The sequence below is a fragment of the Phyllobates terribilis genome, unplaced genomic scaffold (assembly GCF_046119375.1).
Source record: "Phyllobates terribilis strain yellow unplaced genomic scaffold, ASM4611937v1 Scaffold_3__8_contigs__length_932513732, whole genome shotgun sequence".
NCBI lineage: Eukaryota > Metazoa > Chordata > Amphibia > Anura > Dendrobatidae > Phyllobates > Phyllobates terribilis.
Genome location: NW_027362763.1, coordinates 828,112,949 through 828,126,281, shown reverse-complemented (window position 1 = coordinate 828,126,281; position 13,333 = coordinate 828,112,949).

Genomic DNA, 13,333 nt, shown 5'->3' with positions numbered 1-13,333 from the left:
CTCCGGAGCGTCTGGGTCAAGGCGAGCCTCTGGCCGAGTCAGCATCTCCTTTACCAGCCGGACGGCAGGGTCACTGTCTTGCGTTTCCGCCCAGTTGTAGTGAGGCAAGGGGTTAAACGTAGCGGCTTGCTTACTCCTTACCCGGTGGGAACACTGGATAGTCCCATGACGGTGGAACGCGGGGAGTTCGACTTCTTCCAGTCCCTCTGGATCTTCTCCTTCGTCCGGTAGATTTGGCATCCTGGACAGGGCGTCCGCGTTAGTATTGGAGCGTCCTGCCCGGTATTTGATTGTGAACTCGTAGTTGGACAGACGAGCCATGCATCTCTGCTCTAAGGCACCGAGTCTTGCTGTGTCCAGGTGTGTCAACGGGTTGTTATCCGTGTACACGATGAACCGGGAGGAAGCGAGATAGTGCTTAAAGCGTTCGGTGACTGCCCACACCACTGCCAGGAACTCTAGCTTAAATGAGCTGTAATTCTCAGGGTTTCTCTCGGTGGGTCGCAGTTTTCGGCTGGCGTAAGCGATTACTCGTTCTTTCCCCTGCTGGATCTGGGACAGCACAGCTCCTAGCCCGATGTTACTTGCGTCAGTGTAGACGATAAAGGGCTGGCTGTAATCAGGGTACGCCAGGATTTCATCCCCCGTGAGGGCCATCTTCAGCTGGCGGAAGGACTCTTCTTCTAACTTCTCCCATCTGAAGGGCGGCTTCTGGTTCTTGGCCTTCCGGGACTGGCCTATCAGGAGGTCCTGCATAGGAGCTGCCTTTTTGCTGAAACCGGGGATGAATCTGCGGTAATAGCCTACCAACCCGAGGAACTGCCGCACTTCCTTTACACTGGAGGGACTTGGCCATTCCTTAATTGCGGTGATCTTATCAGGGTCGGGAGCCACTCCGTCAGCGCTCACCACGTGTCCCAGGTACTGCACCTTTGGCTTCAGGAGGTGACACTTAGAGGGTTTCACCTTCAGGCCGTAACTTGCCAGGGCTTCGAACACTTCCGCCAGATGTTTCAGGTGGTCCTCATAAGTCTTGGAATATACGATGACATCGTCCAGGTACAACAGGACCGTCTCGAAGTTTTTGTGTCCCAGACAGCACTCCATTAATCGTTGGAAGGTTCCTGGTGCGTTACAAAGTCCAAACGGCATGCAGGTAAACTCGCTAAGTCCCATCGGGGTGGTGAATGCGGTCTTCTCCCGGTCCGCCTCTGCTACAGGAACCTGCCTGTACCCGCTAGTGAGATCCAAGGTAGAGAAGAAGTTAGCAGATCTTAAAGCAGCCAAAGACTCCTCTATCCTTGGTAAAGGGTACGCATCTTTGTGTGTGATACGGTTAATTTTCCGGTAATCTACACACATCCTCATAGTGTTGTCTTTCTTTTTGACTAAAACTAGTGGGGCTGCCCAGGGGCTACAGCTATCCCGGATTACCCCAGCCTCCTTCATGTCTCTAAGCATCCCCTTGGCGTGTTGGTAATGTGCAGGGGGTACGGGTCGATACCTCTCTTTTATGGGAGGATGATCTCCCGTGGGGATGTGGTGTTCTACCCCCTTGACTCGCCCGAAGTCTAACGGGTGTTTACTAAACACTCTCTCATACTCTTGAACCACCCGGTAGACTCCCTGTTTCTGGTGGGAGGGAGTGGAGTCAGTTCCCAAGTGTAGTTGCTGACACCAATCCTCCTTTTCTTTCTTAGAGCCGTTACCTTCCTCCGGGTGAGATGGAGGCAAGGGTTCCACAGACTGTATAGAGTTTTGGTTGATGGTATATAATTTGGCTAGCGTGGCATACCGGGGTAGGTACACTTCCCTCTTCCCGATATTTATTATGCGAACGGGCACCCTCCCATGGCGTACATTGACCACCCCCCGTGCTGTCAAAATGGTGGGCCTACTGTCTGAGTAAACTGGTTCTACCATTGCCTGGTAATCTCTACCTCTCGGACCAATAGCTGCCCGGCACCAAATCATCATTTCACTTTTTGGGGGCATGGCAATAGGGAAAGGGTCACACATTCTTACGCTACCAATCTCACCGCCGGAGAGTTCCACCTGTTGCCGTCGCATCAGTGCCCGGATCTCTTTCTGGAGCACTCGCTGCTCGCCGGAGCTGGCGTTCTTGGCAACCTGTTGTAAAAGGAAAATCACCTCTGCAAGACAATTTTCAATTACATTAGTTCCTAGCGTTATCTTTGGGTGACTCTCGTGTTTGTCAATGTCTACAATGATCAGCCCCTGTGCTGCCAGTTCGACTCTACCAATTTTAATGGTCGCCTCTTTAAATCCGATCTGTGGCACGGGCTGACCATTGCTGGCGATGATACTCAAGTCGTCGTCAGGGTAGCGGGTTATATCCGAGTCATTCCAGTACTGCTTGAAGAGCACGTACGGGATGGTGGTGACCTGTGACCCGGTGTCCAGTAGGGCACTCATAGGGATGCCATCCAGTACCACAGGCAAGACTGGACGTCCTCCCACATATTTGTCGCGCCAGTTCGATGGGCCTGGTGATCTTTTTCCTGGGGGTTGGCCCTCTACCCCCAGGTTGTGCCAGTTTAAAGGACAGTACCTTGCCATATGTCCGGGTTGATTGCAGCGGCGGCAGATGGGTCGTCCGTCCTCGTTGTACCGGTCACTGGGTCTTCCTCTGGCCGGTGGGGTCCTCCTTGGTCGACGCCACGGGATGTCCTCCGGTCCGGATGCCAGCTGGATCTTCCCTGGAGTGGAAGCCTGTGAAGACTGCACAGTTCGGGTTAGCGCAGCAACGCTTTTAGCTAGCTCTTGGACCTGATGGTGCAGGTCTAGAGCCGGGTCATTGTTCAAAGCCTGCGCATCAGCCCCCACAGGCCCTGCCGACAAAGGCGCCGCCTCCTGATGGTAAGTGATAGCTGGGCACCTGTGGGTCACAACGCCATCCGGTGCCGGTTCTCGGAGCACCCGGATGGCTCTGTCCTTGAACTGTGCAAATCCCAGATGAGGGTCCTGTAAGGCCATTGCCCGCAACTGGGTTCGGTGGACATTGCAATATAGTCCCTCTATAAATTGTTCAGTCAACAGCCTGTCCTCGTCTCCCACGCCGTCAGGGTCGGTCTGCTTAACGGCTCTCAGGGCCTCTTGTAGGTTCAGGGCATAGTCCCTTATACTCTCATGTGCCCGCTGTTTGCACCCGAAGAATCTAAGCTTAATCTCGGCTGAGGTGCGGGTATCAAAGGTGTCCCTCAGCCGGGTTAGTATCCCTGCGACAGTCCTCCCCCCAGGTGGCCAGGACTTTACCTCCCTTCGGGCTGCCCCGCTTAATTGGGCCACCAGGATGCTCACTTTTTGCTCTTCTGTGAGGGGGTACACCTGGAAGAGGCTATCCAGCTTTTCTCTAAAGTCCTGCAGGGTATGTGACTCCCCTGAGTACTGGGGTAGCCAGGCTGCCCCCGGGATATAGGGCATGGTGAAAGGCATGACCGCAACCGCGGTGGCGCTGGCGGGGGTTGGAGCGGTGAAGCTCTCCTCCGTATCCGACATCCTTCTCCCCCCTAGTGGACCGTGGCCTACCTTGCGATGATCCTCTTCCGTAGGCCGCGGCTCCGCAGTGGATCGTCAGGGTTGAGGACCTTCCGTCGCGCTCCTGTGACGTCGGCGTCTGCTGGGCTCCTTCCAGGACCTTACGCAACGTCCGGACGTGAGGCGGGGCTTCAGTTCTCGCGCGCTTTCGGAGTCCACGCCCCTCTTCTTCCCACGCGGCGTCCTCAAGATGGCGTCCAATGGCGGGAAAACTCCACGGATGGCGGGAAGAAGGCTGAAGATGGCGCCGGATGGCGGGAATCTTCACCGATGGCGGGAAGAAGGCTGAAGATGGCGCCGGATGGCGGGAATCTTCACCACAGGTAAGTTTTGAAAGTCTCTTTTTCAGGCACGCAGTACCCGGTGGTTGCGGGCACGAAATCCTGCCGACTACGCCAAAAGTTGACGCGCCCCTGGGCCTGTGTCGCGCTGCGTTGCGCATGCGGGCGCTTACCCGGAGCCGGATCTGTTGAGGGTTGTAGTCTCGTGGCGGTGACCCGGTCCGTGCCCAGGGAGTCAGCCTAAGTGGCGCTGTTTTAGCAGTGATGTTAGATGACTACGCCACCCGTTGAATGCAGCTTTAGAGCTGCTGCTGCAGGGCAGACCGCTGAGGCCGGTGGTAGGATTGTGCAGCGTGGTAGTATAACCCCCAACGGGAGGGGTATGGCCTCAGGGCAGCCGACGTGGATGATGGGGGTAGCAGGAACCACTCGGAGACGGTACGGTGAAGTTCAGGGTCTTTACTGGTAACAAAGATAGACCCTCCCGGAGTACTGGCTAGCGATTGGGGCCTGGTCAGTCCTTGAGCAGATGGATCTCCCCTGGCCAGGCGGAGTTGTAGGCCTCTCAAACTAACGATACTCTTCTGGCTACCTTGCTAGAGGCGGGTATAAGTAGCCCACGTCCCTGAGTGTACCGTGTGGTGCTCACCCGTATGGCCGGTGACTCGGGGCCTTCTAATGGCTTCCGCTCCACTATGGCGGTGCTGGTCCCACTCTTGTGACCGTGCCTTCGGGTTTCTGGGCCAGAGGACCTGCAATCCCCTGCCGGTCGGTTTCTGCTGCTGGGTAGAGATTAGTCCCCACAGCCTCGGACTCCGGTTCCGGTGATACTTCTCAGTCAGGGCGAGCTCTGCAGCTGCCAGCCCCTGACTCTTTGTAGCACTGCTCCCACAGAGCTCCTGTTGTTTCTTCCTATGCTGTTTCTCTGTCTCTACTTCTGTTCTTCTTCTACTCACTAACGCTGCCTCAGCCCCAGGTTTATATAGGGGAAGTTCTTCCCCTCCCAGGACTGGGCAGGAGGTGTGGCATGCATTGGATTCCTGACCAAGAGACCTCCCACCTGCTCTCAGACATAATATTGCATTACTGTGGAAACCAGACCCCTGGGGTGCCACATATACATGGCCCCGCATAGTTCTCCGTACTGTATACATGGCCCCGCATAGTGCTCCATACTGTATACATGGCCCCGCATAGTGCTCCGTACTGTATACATGGCCCCGCATAGTGCTCCATACTGTATACATGGCCCCGCATAGTGCTCCGTACTGTATACATGGTACCGCATAGTGCTCCGTACTGTATACATGGCCCCTCATTGTGCTCCGTACTGTATACATGGCCCCGCATAGTGCTCTGTACTGTATACATGCCCCGCATAGTGCTCCATCCTACTATATACTGTACATGGCCTCGCATAGTGCTCCGTATTGTATACACGGCCCGCGCAAAGCGCTCCGTACTACTGTATACATGGCCCCGCATATTCCTCCGTACTGTATACAGGGCCCCGCATAGTACTTCATACTGTATACATGGCCCCGCATATTCCTCCGTACTGTATACATGGCCCCGCATAGTGCTTCGCACTGTATACATGCCCTGCATAGTGCTCCATACTGTATATATGGCCCCGCATAGTACTTCATACTGTATACATGGCCCCGCATATTCCTCCGTACTGTATACATGGCCCCGCATAGTGCTTCGCACTGTATACATGCCCTGCATAGTGCTCCGTACTGTATACATGGCCCCGCATAGTGTTCCGTACTACTGTATACACGGCCCGCGCATAGTGCTCCGTACTACTGTATACATGGCGCGCGCATAGTGCTCTGTACTGTATACATGGCCCCGCATATTCCTCCGTACTGTATGCATGTCCCCCGCATAGTGCTTCATACTGTATACATGGCCCCGCATAGTGCTTCATACTGTATACATGGCCCCGCATAATGCTCCGTACTACTATATATATGGTCCCGCATAGTGCTCCGTACGTATACATGGTCCCGCATAGTGCTTCGTACTGTATACATGGCCCCGCATATTCCTCCGTACTGTATACATGTCACCCGCATAGTGCTTCATACTGTATACATGGTCCCGCATAGTGCTCCGTACTACTGTATACACGGCCCACGCATAGTGCTCTGTACTGTATACATGGCCCCGCATATTCCTCCGTACTGTATGCATGTCCCCCGCATAGTGCTTCATACTGTATACATGGCCCCGCATAGTGCTTCATACTGTATACATGGCCCCGCATAATGCTCCGTACTACTATATATATGGTCCCGCATAGTGCTCCGTACGTATACATGGTCCCGCATAGTGCTTCGTACTGTATACATGGCCCCGCATATTCCTCCGTACTGTATACATGTCACCCGCATAGTGCTTCATACTGTATACATGGTCCCGCATAGTGCTCCGTACTACTGTATACATGGCCCCGCATAGTACTTCGTACTGTATACATGTCACCCGCATAGTGCTCCGTACTGTATACATGGCCCCGCATAGTGCTCCATACTACTGTATGCATGTCCCCCGCATAGTGCTTCGTACTGTATACATGGCCCCGCATAGTGCTCCTTACTGTATACATGGCCCCGCATAGTGCTTCGTACTGTATACATGGCCCTGCATAGTGCTCCATACTGTATACAGAGTCCTGCATAGTGCTCCGTACTGTATGCATGTCCCCCGCATAGTGCTTCGTACTGTAAATGTAGCACCCTGAGGATTCGGCTGCTACAGGGGTATTGCACCTCAACCCAGAGGTGTGATATTCCACTCCCGGGTAAGGATGGAGTGTGGAACTGAGCTCAGATAGACTGCATGCACTACATACATCCCATTCCAGAGGAGCAGGCCGACGGCACTCCCACTTAGAAATGTGCAGGTGCGACCGAGCCTGTTCCTGGCTGGAGTGGGAGGGGGGAGGAACATCCCATGTAGTGTAGGGGCAGAAAGGGGGAGCAGTCTGGGTAGTGGTAGGAGCTCATTGGGTGCTGGTCACCTGAGCTCACACATAGAGGGATATATAAGGAGGGCACCAACTTAGATCAGGGTCAGACGCAGAGAGTAAGTCAGATGCAGAGGACAAGCCTGCAGAAAGAAACAACAGCCCTGGAGAGAGAGTGGAGTAAAGAAGGAGACCCAGAGGGGGACAAAGAAGGGACCCAAGAACCCAAATAAGAACACCGGGTGAGGAGTCAGCAGAAGGGTACCGGAACCCAAGCTGGTGGGGGTAAAGACATTCCCCAGCCAGAGACCGGAGACCGTGGGCAGAGTCTGTCACGGTCACCCACTACATTCACCCTGAAGGCACACCACATGGAGGGTCAGGGAACCTGAGGCCAAAGGTTGCCCAACAGAAGGCCCGAGGGAGCTGGATTTAGGTGAATCACTGGTGGGGACGGCTGAAGGAAGGACAGAGGGAGAGCTCAGGGCCACGCTCCGGACTTGTTTGGGGGTTGGCCGGATCCAGGACCTGGTGGACGCAGCACGGCTCGGGAGGTCACTTGGAGCTAGAGTGACCAGGAACATCTGCAGTAAGTAAAGACCCTTAACTGCACAACCCGAGTCTGTCATCATTACCGGCTGCACCGCACCATCACAACCCCCATCCTCTGCGCCTGTCCCCTCTGAGGCTATACCCCTCCCGTTGGGGGTTATCCCACCAAGCTGCGCATCCACCATCAGCCTCAGCGGACCCTGCTGCAGCGGCGGCCACAGTGACCGCATCACAACGGGTGGCGTAGTCGACACAACGAACTTTAATAACATCAGTAAAGACTGCCACATAACCCTGAGCTTGACGCCCTGGGCACGGGACCGGGTCACAGCCGCTCGGAGACTACAACCCCCCCCATCTGATCCGGTGCCGGGTATTCCCCTCAAAACGGAATATGTCCCAGGGGGCGCGTCAACTTTGGCGTAGTCGGCAGGATTACGTGCCCGCAACACCCGGGTACTGCGTGCCTGAAGAAAAGTGCAAGTTTACCTCAGAAAGAAGACTCCTGCCGGTTCCGGAGGGTCCACGCCATCGGACTCCATCACCAGTCGTTTCCCGCCGATTGTCCGCCATTTCCAGCTTGTTCCCGCCATCTGCAGAGTTTCCCGCCACTGGGCGACGCTTCCCGCCAAAACCGCAGATTTCCCGCCTTGGAAGAGCAGCGGACGCCATTATGGGCGTGCCAAAGGAGGGCGAGAGGCCACCTCCCATCGTGGGCCGGGACAGAAAATGGCGCCAAAAGTGGAAACCGCCCCCACCAACAGAGACTGTGATGCTGGAGGTGTCTGTCAGCGTGAAAGAACTACCCCTGGAGCTGACAGTCACCGAGTTGCCCCGGGACCGCCCTCGAAGTGGGAGGAGACGAAAGAAAAGAGCAAAGATGGGTGTCGCTTGGAGCAGTCTAGAACGAGCGCACCCGGAGGCGAGGTGTCCAGAGCAAGAGCACCCGGAGTCGAGGAGAGAAAGAGTAGACCCGGGAATGGAGCGGCAGCAGAGCAGCACCGGCCCGCTGGCCAGGAGCCTGCAGAAGGAAGAAGGAGGAGAGCAGAGCAGCACCGGCCCGCTGGCCAGGAGCCTGCCGGAAGAAGAGCAGAGCAGCACCGACCCGATGGTCAGGAGCCTGCTAGAGTCAACAACCCCGCTAGGCTTAGCGGAGATCCTGGCGCAGCTTCCCCGAGATCGGGAGTGCGCGCGGAGTGCCCTGGAGGGCCTCGCGGGAAGGATGGCCCGAGTGCAGAGGGAGATCCTGGCGGAGTGGGGCCGGGAGATGGCCCAGCAAGCTGGAATCCGCCCACGGAACCCGCTCCCTTGGAAGAAGACACCGACTACCTCTGCGGATGACGCGGGAGGACCCAAGGCCGGAGACGGCGCAGAAGAGGGAGCGAGACGTATGGCAGCAGGTAAGGGGGATGCCTATACCCCATACCGGAAGACCACCCACCTGCCCCAGCTCCCCGTCGCAGAGCCCGAAAGTCCCCCTGCCGTACCCGAGACCGCCATGACACCGCCACCGACTAGGCCCCGACCGGAAGCCGCCGTCGCGACCCCAGTGACGTCACGCGTCGTGACCCGGAGCGTGGCGCAGGAAGAAGAGCCTCCGGCCTGGTCACAGGGCCTAGCGTTTCCGGGCGCCGCATCCAAAGCAGAGCCATCTACCTCCGCGGAGCCTCCGGCCTGGTCGCAAGGCCAGGTAACCCAGGGCGCCGCCGTCCTAACGGTGCCCTTCACCTTCCAGGTGCCCCAGGCCTGGCCGCAAGGCCTGGGCAACCCGGGCGCCATCACCACCGCGCCCGCGCCCGTAATACCAAGGGTGCCACACCTGGGGGAGGACCTCTTCGGCCAGCTCACATGGCCGGACGGGCGGCCCTTCATCTGGCCCGAAGGGTACCCTGAGCTAGAGCGGCAGCAAAGACTAGGGCCCTTGTGTGAGCCCCTGATCCCGGCTCCAAAGCCCGTGACTCGGGTCTCGCCTCCACTCGAGGAAGCCCAGTTCGTGTGGGACCCCACGGGAGAAGATTTGATGGGGTTCACCGGAGAGACTCGGGCAGCTGCAGCAGAGCGTACCGAGTGTTGCCGTCAACAGCTGGCAGAGTTCAAGAGAGAGCGGGAGGAGAGGCGGGCCAGAGAGCAATGGGCCCGGACCCGCAGCGCGGAGCAAAAGAGCCGGACCAGAAGGGACCCCCGTGCAGCAGATCGTCCCCGTACCATCGGGACGGTAATAAAGTTTAATGCGCAGCATGGGTGGGGCTTCATAAAGGACCAGAACACCATGGGTGACGTCTTCGTTACCCGACGGGATGTCGAGTCTCACCTGCCAGAGGGTCACAAAGGCCGTGACCTCTACGTCGGTGACGAGGTAACGTTCACCCGGCACAAGTGTGCCAAGGGACCTTACGCCCTCCACGTGCATCGCCTGACAGAGGAGGAGTTGCGGTGTAGGGAGGAAGAGCCAGAAGACCCGGACGGGTTCAAGGCTAGGAGGTACTACGATTAAGAACAGTAGTAAAGAAAAACTGTATATAGTTACCCGTCGGGGTACACAAGAAACCGTGGCTGCTTTAACGTTTAGTCCCCGTTGGGACCAGTGAACAGTTTAACCCGTGTGTCCCTTACCCAAACCAGGCTGAGGACTGTGAGCAGCCATCCCTTTCCCTTACCTGGCCGGGGACTGAGAACGGCCAAAACTTCCCTGTACATAGTTGCGCTTCCTAAGGCGCCCCCTACTGGTTTTATGAGAAACTGCTTTTCAAAAGACTGTCGCACTTTACCTGGTCACGAGTTGCACGGTGACCAGAGGAGGAAGAAAGAAAAAGACGACGAGAAAGTTTTATATATATATGTTTTATGTGTTTTATATGTTTATAAAAATTTGTATGTTTGGTGTTTTTGTCTTTGCAGCCCGAGGACGTGCTGTGATTTACCAGGGGGGAATGTAGCACCCTGAGGATTCGGCTGCTACAGGGGTATTGCACCTCAACCCAGAGGTGTGATATTCCACTCCCGGGTAAGGATGGAGTGTGGAACTGAGCTCAGATAGACTGCATGCACTACATACATCCCATTCCAGAGGAGCAGGCCGACGGCACTCCCACTTAGAAATGTGCAGGTGCGACCGAGCCTGTTCCTGGCTGGAGTGGGAGGGGGGAGGAACATCCCATGTAGTGTAGGGGCAGAAAGGGGGAGCAGTCTGGGTAGTGGTAGGAGCTCATTGGGTGCTGGTCACCTGAGCTCACACATAGAGGGATATATAAGGAGGGCACCAACTAGGATCAGGGTCAGACGCAGAGAGTAAGTCAGATGCAGAGGACAAGCCTGCAGAAAGAAACAACAGCCCTGGAGAGAGAGTGGAGTAAAGAAGGAGACCCAGAGGGGGACAAAGAAGGGACCCAAGAACCCAAATAAGAACACCGGGTGAGGAGTCAGCAGAAGGGTACCGGAACCCAAGCTGGTGGGGGTAAAGACATTCCCCAGCCAGAGACCGGAGACCGTGGGCAGAGTCTGTCACGGTCACCCACTACATTCACCCTGAAGGCACACCACATGGAGGGTCAGGGAACCTGAGGCCAAAGGTTGCCCAACAGAAGGCCCGAGGGAGCTGGATTTAGGTGAATCACTGGTGGGGACGGCTGAAGGAAGGACAGAGGGAGAGCTCAGGGCCACGCTCCGGACTTGTTTGGGGGTTGGCCGGATCCAGGACCTGGTGGACGCAGCACGGCTCGGGAGGTCACTTGGAGCTAGAGTGACCAGGAACATCTGCAGTAAGTAAAGACCCTTAACTGCACAACCCGAGTCTGTCATCATTACCGGCTGCACCGCACCATCACAACCCCCATCCTCTGCGCCTGTCCCCTCTGAGGCTATACCCCTCCCGTTGGGGGTTATCCCACCAAGCTGCGCATCCACCATCAGCCTCAGCGGACCCTGCTGCAGCGGCGGCCACAGTGACCGCATCACAACGGGTGGCGTAGTCGACACAACGAACTTTAATAACATCAGTAAAGACTGCCACATAACCCTGAGCTTGACGCCCTGGGCACGGGACCGGGTCACAGCCGCTCGGAGACTACAACCCCCCCCATCTGATCCGGTGCCGGGTATTCCCCTCAAAACGGAATATGTCCCAGGGGGCGCGTCATATACATGGCCCCGCATAGTGCTCCATACTGTATACATGGCCCCGCATAGTGCTTCGTACTGTATACATGGCCCCGCATAGTGCTCCATACTACTGTATACATGTCATCCGCATAGTGCTTCATACTGTATACATGGCCCCGCATAGTGCTCCATACTACTGTATACATGTCATCCGCATAGTGCTTCATACTGTATACACGGCCCCGCATAGTGCTCCGCACTACTGTATGCATGTCCCCCGCATAGTGCTTCGTACTGTATATATGGCCCCGCATAGTGCTACCTACTATATACACTGTGTTCCAAATTATTATGCAAATAATATTTTCTCAGATTTTCCCAAATTACCTATATGAATTGCAGTCATTGTAATTTTCCAGTCAAATAACTATTAGAGTACAATTGAAAGGTTTTTGTATAAACTGCCTATGATAACAATATATTTTTAAAAAAATAAAAAACTCAACTGCACTCAAAATGCATGTTCCAAATTATTATGCACAGCAGAGTTTTCAACCTTTTCATTTTAATAAAGAACAAAAAATGGACATTTTTGAAATTATAAGCATTAGCAGGTTATTACAAACTGAAATCAAACAGTTTTCAACTCAAAACTTTATTCTAGGTGATGTTACATTTGCACATAGGACCCCTTGTTCGAAAGAAGCTTCTGAACTTTCTCGTCCATTGAATTTGTCAGGTTTTGGATGGTTTCTGCTTTAATTGTTTTGCATGAGGACAGAATACCCTCCCAGAGCTGTTGCTTAGATGTGAACTGCCTCCCGCCATCATAGACACTCCTTTTGATGATGCTCCAGAGGTTCTCAATGGGGTTGAGGTCAGGGGAGCATGGGTGCCACACCATAAGTTTGTCCCCTTTTATGCCCATAGCAGCCAGAGATGCAGATGTGTTATGTGCAGCATGAGACTAATTCAATGCAGCTGGAGGTCACATGACCGCCTCCAGCTCTGCAATATATGGTGTCCTGCCTGGCTCAGCCTGCAGCCTGCAGCTGAAGCCTGGCACGAGACTCTGACTGTGAAAGTCAGTGAAGATCTCATGTAATGTAATATATGTCTATCAGAAAAATAAAAATTAATGTCCCATACAGGGACTAAGTAAAAATGTAAAAAAAAGTAAAAAAAAATGTTTTGAAACTGTTAAAAAAAAATTACAAAATAAATTAAAATAAATAAATAAAATATTAAACCGATAAATCTGTATATTTATGAAAAAATAAAAAAAGTACACATATTTGGTATTGCCGCGTCCGAAACAACCCGAGCTATAAAATTGTCACACTAATTAACTCCTTCTGTGCACACCGTAATAAAAATAAATAAAAAACGGATAAAAAAACTATGCTTTTTCCTCATATCGCCAAACAAAAAGTGGAAAAAAATGCGATCAAAAAGCAAAATGGAAATAAGAAAGGTACCGCTGAAAACGTCATCTTGTTCCGCAAAAAAAAAGCCACCATACAGCTCCATTAGCCGAAAAATAAAAAAGTTATAGCGCTCAGAATAAAGCAATGCAAAAAAAATATTTTTTCTATAAAATTGTTTTATTGTGTAAAAGCGCCAAAACATAAAAAAAATATACAGTAAGTGTAGTATCGCTGTAAACGTACTGACCCGAAGAATAACGCTGCCTGATCACTTTTACCACACGCAGAACGGCATAAAAAAAAACTCAAAAAACAATTCTTGAATTGTTGGTTTTTGTTAATTTTACCTCCCAAAAAACGGAATAGAAAGCGATCAAAAAATGTCCCGTACGCAAAAATTGTACCAATAAAAATGTCAACTCGTCCCGCAAAAAACAAGC